The following is a 10,862-nucleotide window of genomic DNA, read 5'->3' as shown; positions in this document are numbered from 1 at the left end:
TACATTCTACAATTTTCTTTTCGTGTGGCCTGCCCCTCTGAGACATGGCGGCTCCAACATCATCATAAAAATTGATCTTCACTCAGATATAAAGATATTTTCATTTGAATCACTGAATCAATGTTATACACTGTCCTAACATGTCTAGGAAATACCAAATTTGATTGAAATTCAAAACAAATTTATTAACAGTCAATGAAAGTCAATCCAAACTCCCTGTAAAATTGCTTTTACCTGAAAAAAATTGGTGAACATGTACATACGTAAAATATTTATCCACCAGCATAACTCATTAATGGGTATGAAGAAAATCGTTTAATGTTGTACTCCTAGCAGTGAATCAACATTTAGCCTCATGTAGCCTTAACAAAAAATATAAACTTATTTTAGGAAGAAAATACCAGTAAATGTTCTATTCAAAATTTGACTGCCAATTGGACGCTAATGTATACTTCCATAATGACGGACAGAAACATTAGGTGTTGAGTTCAACATATTGTTCAACATCATATAATCTCGTATTGGCATTTAGGATGACTATGCTACATCAGCACGAATAACCTGCTAAACGTTTATGTTTCCGTTGATCTTCAAATAGGATTTTTAGAGCTTTTTCTCATTTATGGAAAAAAACGCTATTGTGCTCGTCATATCTGTCCGTCCGTCCGTGACTTCACGTGACAGAGAAAATGCGCTCTCTGACACTCACTGCAGTGAGTACTGATCTAATTTTTGTATTCCTGTTCAGGCTAAACTCTGTAATCATCATTCAATGTTTTCGTAAATAAATTCTACAAGCTATTATTCGCCTTCGAATAACTTATAAATTCGCCTTAACATTTGAACTTTCACACGCACAAGAAGAATTATACAATCGTGTGTTCTGTGTCCAGGATGCAAACATACGCAACTGCGAAGCGTATGTTTGGTATAAAAATTTGAACTATCTTGACTTGAAACAATTTTTGTTTTTGCCCAAGAGTGTTGAGAAAATAAACGGAGTGCGGTAAATGTGAAATGTGTGGCAAACTTTTTTTAAGTGAATAATTCGAAAAAAACATTCTTTGGGGCTTTTAAGGCATCATATAAAGGGACTCTGATGATCGATGTGTTTATGGGAGTACTGCATTATAAATGAACGCTGGGTTGTCAGCAAACATAAGAGGGATTATGCACGAGAAAATCGACCGTGGGGTTGTTGGAGAATATGAAGTGTTGTAACACACTGTTATGTTGGACATGAAGCTTCATGGCATCAAGGAAGTAATTTATAACGGCATCGATCGAACCGATGTTTTCGGGTTCTAGAAGTTGTTAAATTCAGGTGCATCCAGTAGCAATAAATTTAATGTCATATATTTTTAATATACTCCGGTAAGTGAAAATATGTAGAGCGAGACATTATTGAGGAAAATTTTTTAATGAATTTCAATATGCAATGAAAAACATTGTTTTCAAAACCATCCCAATCCCATTCTAGAAATTTTATTAAAACCTGTAGACGCAAACATTTTTTAATACAAATCACAATTTTACGTTGTGCTAGCATTGATTTTTGACAATCCTGTTCAGTAAGGATATCCTTCATGAACAAGAGCCTTGGCAAGTTAGTGTATAAATTTCCACTTTACGTGACAAGCGCTTCAATTTTGGGCCATACTGCAGCAGCCTTCTGGCAGGAAAATGTTTGTGGACTACAATCTTGAAGTCAAATGATACCATTACGTTGCTATTAATCCGTTATCGTTCATTTTATTGTTAATTCTAGTGAAAATTGAGTCGTGAAGCGAACATTTACTTCAAGGAAGTTTCCGTGCGTCAGACCCGCCGTGCCGTTGGCTGCGAGTTATCGATGCTGTCAAGATTAAGTGGATGCGGTCAACGCAAATCGAGTCTCCAGGGACAGATGGTGCGGTGTCACTGCACAACATTGCAAAAAAAATTATTTTAAAGATTTCGCTTATGGTGATAAATCTGTACAATTATTTATCACTGGGCCTTAGCGTAAATTTTTTTAATTTATGAAATATCGGTTGGTTCGTGAATAATTAAATTTGCTGTCTATCTTTTCGACTGCTTTGCTTAAAAATTTTCCTCCTGCCGTATCTAATTATAAAAATTATTCTCTCCTTATTTAGAATTTCACGACTTTATAGTGCAGGTTACAAAATCATTGACCGACTTGTCATTTAACCATTTCACCGACATGAATAAAAGATGCGAGAGAAATGATGGGACTGCATTAATGGCGAGCAGAAATGTTGAATGCAGCTAACGGATGCCGCTTCTGCCGGACATTCAGCAATCATAAAATTACATTCACCTTATATTAGATCGATTTATTCTGCCATGATTTCATGAATTGGACGCAATTTCTGATGAAAGTCCTGATTTCTTTTTAATTGTAATAATATGAGATACATAGCTAAGGCTGTCTTGTAATTTTTAGTCGGAAATTCGTAAAATGACAACCATTAGAACTTACTGTAACTGATGATAATAATGAAATGTGAATAATGAAAAAAGTATTCAATACGATAACAGCTATCAACTGTTACAATAGCTGCATGATGTCGCCTTAATTGGCATTAGTATCTAGTGATAGAAATTGAATTGTAATCAAAATATTGCGACGTGTGATTTATAAAAGTGTTATATCGATAATCAATTAAATCATCAATTCCCTTTGTTAGTGGAAATGACAACCCACGTCTTCAACGAACTTTTTGAATGGTTTTGAACTCATGTGTTCACCATATCCATAATGATCTTGATTATGAGTAGCTTATAAGTTGAAATGAAATCGGTTGTAACTTTACCGTCAAGTAAGATCATCTGACTAAAAGCAAAATACCTATATAAATAAATACCTAAATACCTATAAATACCTAAATACCTAGTAACGATGGCAACCTTATTAGTTTCTGTAAAAATTTTTTCGAAATCATTCAATTAAATTAACACATGTAACTAATCCGAAGCAATAATTGTTTAGGGAGAATATTTGTACTTGGAATTATGCTGAAATTTTAGCCTCCCTCTTTCTGTTATTAAATCTTTTAGTCTCAGGCTAAATTTCATCGCAATTATGGAGTTAATTTTAGTCCTATGCGAGGCTGGTAATATATTGGCATAAACAAATTGATTGGAATTTATTTTGCGGATTATATTTCTAAATTAATGAACTGAAATGGATGTAATCATAACGATTCAACAGTTCATCCAATGTAATAATATTTTTGAGTATTATTTATAATGTAAATATTACTCAAAATGATAATATTTTATTATTATAATATTAATTTTTAAATAATAAAATATTATTGATATATTTATCAGTCCTTCCCTGCAACACAGAGATTACTATCATCAGTATTTCAATACTCATCATATCCTGAGCCCAGAATAAGTTGACTCTTCGACCTCGAGTATACGCAGCACGGACACCCTTTTTATTCATAATATTATCAATGGTCATTTCCCACATAGTCCCAACTCTCTAATGACATCATCAAGCCGACGTCAGGCAAACACAGACCAAATTGCATTGTCAGGATTCTATTGTGCTGCAAAATAAGCAATTTCCCGTAAGTTGTGGGATAAAATAGATGTGATGTTATTATTGTTATTGGATTAGCTGTGATACGCCAAAAGGTATTACAAATCGACATTTTTTCCTAAGTCGCTTCAATTGCAAAAAAAATCTCAGTAAAGAAGGATCTATCTTTTGTCTAAAATTAGCCTTATATAGGCGTAGTGCAAGTAAAAATTATTTCATATAAAAAACGAATTCAATTTTACTACTGTTGACAGGATGATACTTCTTTAGAAAATAATAATCTCAAACCAGAAGCGTATGTTCTCATGATCTTTAACTATGTTGTGTGCACATATGCTGGAACAACGTTCATTATGTGTTCAAATGGCAAAATAGATCACTTGTTATTTTTATATGCATTAAAACTGCTTATTGTATGTTGCCACACATAAATAAACAGCTTTCACGTCTAAATGACATAGCAGTCTTCATGGTATGTCTATGCTCAAAATTTGAATTTCTGATATGCTAATTCGACTAATAAAAAAAATCCAAAACATGAGTAATAAAACCATGCAGTATATACCAGATGCTTTCGTCGCTGGCCATTATTATGCCGCGTGTTACGGCCTGAGCTGATGACGGAACGCTGTTGTGCGCCGCTGGCCCCAACCAGATTATGGGCCCCGGGTGCGGGTGTGGCTTATATTCTGCTACGCTGATTTACCAGGCTATAATAATACTAATATTAATAATAGTAATAATAATGATAATAATAATTATAATAATAATAATAACAATAATAATAATAATAATAACAATAATAATAATAATAATAATTATAATAATAATAATAATTGATACAATTATTATCAATGGTCACAATTTTCGAGCGAACGTTATCATATAGTGCAGAAATCATTAAGTAGGCGTCAGAGGACGCGTAAGTAATTTTTCACTTCGTTTCTCGCGAATTTTCAAAGGCAACAATTACTGTCAACCGATCGGACAATCTAAATGCATATAGACGAGTGCATGGCAGAATTGAATTGACTGTGAAATGAAATATATTGAGCATGACCAATAAGTAAATTGCATACATTAACGTTTGATAGATTTCACTCTGTCTCTGACAAAACGATAACTTGCGTGCAGTATCTGGGCATAGCCTGATACTGCAGTGGCCATAGCTGGCTATGCTCACTTATTTTACAGTAAGTGGGCATATTTAGCATACTGTGCAGTATCTGGGCATAGCCAGCATACTGAACACTATCTGGGCATAGCCAGCATACAGTGCAGTATATGTGGTTATCCAACATGCTATAGAGTGTGTGCATAGGCAGCATGCTACACAACATGCATGCAATGTTAGTATACAGTCCAGCATACAGTATGCAAAGCACCGCCATTTCAACATGTTGCTGCACGATTCACGAGCGCAGGCGTCGCAAGGGAGCGAGCGGTCGAACTGTCGAGCGTATTTGCATAACACCTGCTTTTCCTCCCTTAATGTACGGCGTCTAGCAATCGTAAACTATCGCAACAAAAGAAAAGTGTGCTCGCTATGGCGGGAGTAGTAACCGTGAATGTCACGTAACAGGTGTGTAATGGGTTTTCGTTTGAGTATGTGTTAGTTTTTCAATTAATGACTTTTAAAATGAGATTCAAACCTATGTAATAATATTTGTGGAAAAACTTATGAGTTGGAAAATGATGGCTCTATGAAAGATACATCGAATTCTTTTGTTTATTGTATACATTTTGCTTATTTAAGAGAAATTTAGTATTTTTTTACGGCAGGAGGCTATCAACAGGAAGAATTTATAATTGAATATAAATTCAACGGAGTAGTTTCGGAACGTTTTGTAGGAAATTTTAGTCATTATCAATCCACATAATTTCCGCAAAACATAATTTTGAGATCTCGCTCGAGTAAGATCTTGATGAGAAATCCAACAAATTTACTGAAATACAAAAAACTGCAATCAAAAAAATGGTAAAATTTTCAGAAATTCATAAACTCGTTTCACTTCTACTATGTCATATCACATGTTGAGATCCTCTGATATATGATAACAACGAAAAAAGGATTAGAACAAACCTCAGTTATACGCTTGTCAGATGAATTCGAACCTCTACATTTACTCCGTGCTCAGTGCAGTTTATTGAATTTCAAAATTGTTTTCATTGAACTGCCGATAGCTTCGAGCTAGATACTTCCAGGTCGTTTGCTTCCTCTGGGGAAGCGGTTTTTATGGAAGTCAAAGAAATGAATAATTCACTGAATTAATTTATCGGATCAACGGGCCGCAGGAACCCGCAGAATTTTAATTAGTTTCGAGCTTCAATTCTTCGACTAAACCACATTATTTTTATGATGAGCGTCCAAATTTTGATGTGAATGCACGGTGCAATTTAATGATCTGGTGAATTACCATCCTAGAAAAAATTTCTGCGAGAAATTATTCGCCCGAGAGCTGCGTATGAATTTAATAATTGAAATATCTTTTGGGCCACATTCAAAAATTAATAGAAAGTCGTTATATTTTAAACTATTTTTAGAACACATTTTTCTTTCGACCATGTCAATTGATTTCACGTTATTTATCATGCTACATTCCTGGTATAATTACAAGTAAATTTATTTTATACTTTTCATCATGCCGCATTATTGAAATAATTACAATCACTCTGACTTTGCGCTTTTCCTCATGCTACATTCTTGGCGTAATTACAAGTTAATCGATTTTACACTATTTCTCAGGACATATATTTGGCATAACTACAAGTTGATTGATTTTACATTATTACTTATATCATATTTTAGTTGTAATTACTAGTTGATTAATTTTACGATATTCCCAATGCCGTTTTCCAGACATAATTACAAGTCCATTATTCTTACGCTATTCCTCATGCCAAATTCATGACATAATAATCAGTTGATTGATTTTACGCTATTCCCCATGCCATTTTCCGACATAATTACAAGTCCATTAATCTTACGCTATTCCTCATGCCATATTCCTGACATAATTACAAGTCCATTAATCTTACACTATTCCTCATGCCATATTCATGATATAACTATACCCGCGTCATGTCCCTCGCGCGGTTTCATGACAGCCACGCCATGAAGAGTCTACTTGAGGCGATCACTTCAGGTCGTTACTGTGGTGGTCAGGGAGTGAAGATGTTTGTCTATGGCCACCGCAAAAGTGAATGAAAAAACGATATAAATTTTACGTTGTTGAATAGCCGTAAACAAAATCAAGATAGGGAGCAAAAGTTTCTATGGGAGAAAAAAAGTGCACGTTTTGGATAATTCCAAGGTTTTGTATGCTTGTCAAAGGTGAGTGTCACCGATGGAATTGGGTGATTAAAAACCGTGAATTTTGACAACCGCAGACATGTTCAAATTTAGTATAAAAAATTTTACTGGCGAAGTGGCGTTATTTTAGAAGGTTAAAGTGTTTGTCAATGTGTCGACGAAAACGAAATTGGCTTAAAGTAAACAATAGAATAATAGTGATTCAAGCCATCAGAACATTGAAGTGTTAATGTGAGTAAAATTTTAACATTTTTCTGAACTTTTCAGAGGTTTAAAAAGTCTTTAAATCTTTTGAAGGTCAAACAATTATCGCCAAACCAAATATTGTATATTTGATAAGAATTTTATGGATTTTAAGACAAATAATCCAACTGATATTGTTTTGTATAATAAACCTAACATTTTTTATTTTTTATATATGAAAAAATTACCATTTGATTGTGCGAAGCTCAGTAGCCCTATATACGCGTGCTCCTATTTATGTACTTTTTTACCTTCAAGTTTCTTTCCTCGTTAGTGCCCGAGGAACTCATGTGAGGTATTTTATTGCGATGGAAATAGAGACAATAAATTTGCAGTTTCAGTGTCGAGACCAATGAATAAAAAAAGCAACGGTTGAATCCTCATTCATAAATCCTCATAAATCTATTTCATACTCATACCTTAGGTCCCAGTAAACAAAATTGCGAAAAATTTCAGCTCAAAAATTCCCAGAATAATACCCACGGGAGGTTCCCCTGGCCCCGGCTTAATTCTCTCGGCCTGAATTTTGCAAACGAATTTTTAGTGAACGAGATGAAAAGCCTGTAACTATTCTCTCCCTGCGCTCGAAGCGATCCATGGGCCGTACAGCTGCAGGGTCAGCCTAACCAAACGAGTGATTAAATGGCCAAATTACTTCATGTTATTGCGTTGAAAATTCACGCACAGCCATCAACTTGACTGTTCGTGCACTACGAAAAGAGGGTTTTGTATTTAATGGCCAAATTTCTTTATGTTTTTAATTGCGCTGAAAATATGAGCACCGCCATCAAATTGAGTGTTCGCGCACCATGAAAAAATGGTTTTGTATTGAAGGACTAAATGCCATGAAGTTATGATGCCGATATTATACACACTGCTTTACACACTGCACCTGGCTTAAACTTTACTGTCCGCACACCAGAAATAAAAGGTTTTGTTTTAAGTGGCATAATTTGTTGAAGAATTGGCACTGAAAATACGCGCATCGTCAACCTGTCTGTTCGTTAACCACGAAAAAAGATTCTATTTTCAAGGATCCGTGGGCGGGGCGACCAGCCAATCGACGACTTGGGGACGGAGGACGACGAAGGTGGTGCATCAGCGTGACCGTGTACTGAGAAGTTTTAAACTCTTCATAAGGCCATAAGGACGAAATTACTTGCAGCAATGGTGCCTAAAACATACACAGCGCCGGGAACTTTGTGAGCACCACAAAAAAAAGAGTTCGATATTGAAGTCGGCTAGGTTCGAAAGGGAAAATTAAATCAATTTGGCAAAGAATGAGGGGGAGAATCTGTTTTTTACAAATAAATTTGTTTCCTGTGATGAATAGTAACCAGGTAAATTGATGTTTGTTGATGATTCTGCGATATCAAAGGAATACAGGCGACGATTTTCCCCCTAATGATCCAAAATGACTGCCTAATATTGTTTGATTTTTGTTTATTATGAAACTATATCTGAATTTATTTTTGTTTATAACTTTTTGCATGATGCCTACAGTGCACCGACTGAACAAAATAAGATTTCAGAGACGGCAGGCTGAGGCTGCTAACACTTTTGCAGCCGTGCGGCAGCCTTAAGTTTTTGCGCTAAGAGGATCGGGAGAACTTTGAATGCTGGGATTCCGGCATTTGGCAAACTCTTTACACAAAGGCTGTACCGCGAACAATAGAATATTGTTCAGTGATCAGTGAAAGACTCAAGTGTGAACAATAGAAGACTGTTAAAGTGAACAATAGAATATCGTCCAGTGATCAGTGGAAGACTGAAGTGTGAACAATAGAAGACTGTTAAGTGAACAATAGAATATCGTCCATTGATCAGTGAAGACTGAAGTGTGAACAATAGAAGACTGTTAAGTGAACAATAGAATATCGTCTAGTGATCAGTGAAAGACTCAAGTGTGAACAATAGAAGGCAGTTTAGTGAACAATGGAGACTATAATTGTTAATAATAAAAAGCTGTAAAGGGAACTATAAAGCACTCTAAAGTGAACAATTGAGGATTATTAATGGATTGTAAAGTGAAGAAGGCTTGATGTAAAATTGAATACTATAAGATTGAAAAACTAATAATAGATTAAAAAAATGCGGATTAAAAGAAGATTGTAAAGTAAACAATCGAAGTTTGAAGCGTACTTAATCGAAAATAGTACACGGATTAATATGAGATTGAAAGGATACTAATAAAAAACTTTCGATTGATCAGTTGACGACAGTCAAGAAAATATAAAAGAAGGTAAGGAAAGTGAAGAAATATAAAGAAAGGAAATCAAGTGTGTGAGAGAAGATTGTACAGGAGATTTTATGGAGAATATGTGATTGCAAGTGGAACAAAACATATTTTTAAAGAGAACAAGAGTAGATCGCTAAATGATAAATGAAGGATTTTGCAGATGACAATAAAAGAGTCGGATGATAATTGTATAATCGATAATTGGAGGTATTTGCCTGTGCTGTTAGTAACGATTCGACTTACTATTTGGCTTGAAGAATTGCCGATTTAATTAGTGAATTGGTACAGATGGAAGTGAGGGCATCGCTCTCCAGTCAGCCTATATTAATATATAATAAATGATTAAAAAGGAGACAAAGCTTGTCGAAATGAATGTACTTTCACTTTTTTAGATGACATGCAATTCACGACTTCATTCATCACGAAGTAACTCATTTATACGGATTAGGTTGACCTTGAAGTTCCGTTAGAGCTGATATGATGAAGTTGTCGACAAGGCGCTATCCTAAATGGAAGAAGTAATCATGGGTATCAAAGCGTACATATCTTTGCTCTCTCTGAATATTTTACATGTGTACCATCAGAGCAAAATAGACACGTCATTGCAGTATTTCAGGTGAGTAGGAAGCAGACACGTGTTAACCCTGGAGTCCTGACTACAGAGTTTTACATTAGGCGATTACTTCGTCAGAAGGATTGAACTCTGGTCACGAAACTCGCATTAAACTTTATTGTTCAGGTTCGTCTTTTGACTCAAAGTGGCAATCTCATTTTGATGTAAATTTCAATATCCGCGCGTCAATTGGATATAACTAAACTGAACATTATCAAGTTGCCTTTCATGATATATTCGAATGGAATTATTGATACGATGGCTGCAGTCATGGCGATTTATTGACCCTTTTTTGTTTATTCTCGTACACTTGGAGAGTTCATCAACTATTGCAACCAGAGTTCTTTGATGTTAAATTTCATCGTTGGAAGAATGAAGCATTTATTCAGCAACACTCAAGTCTTATGTCAATTAAACATAAACTAAACGTAGGAAATTATAAGGAGTTAATAAATTACGATGCAATTTTCTTATCTCTTTGATAGCACAAGCAATTTGTCTAATGGATACAAGCTGGCAATAAATCCACGTTCATGCTCATAAAGTCGCCTGAAAAATTGCCCTTCATTAAATAATTTACGGGCAGGAAAATATGCGGAAAAACTATTTTATATATGCATTGATCGACCTAATTAAAGGCTTTCAATTACATGCTGGCGGTTGATAGCACGAGGATAATAAAGCAAATTACGAAAATCCTGCTGTAAATCATTAAATATTAATTATTGAGTTTAAACAAGGACCTCAATATCGTAAATAACTTATTAGGTTATACAGTTTACGAATAGATCTAAATGAGAAACCATAATGCTCAGCGGGCATTTGTAGTATTTTTTCCAGTAGCTTCCATGTATAAGTTAATATTATCTTGAGTTTGAGGTGAGAATAAAAAGCG

Source organism: Hyalella azteca, unplaced genomic scaffold (assembly GCF_000764305.2).
Source record: "Hyalella azteca isolate HAZT.00-mixed unplaced genomic scaffold, Hazt_2.0.2 contig7882, whole genome shotgun sequence".
NCBI lineage: Eukaryota > Metazoa > Arthropoda > Malacostraca > Amphipoda > Hyalellidae > Hyalella > Hyalella azteca.
This window is presented reverse-complemented; position numbering follows the sequence as displayed.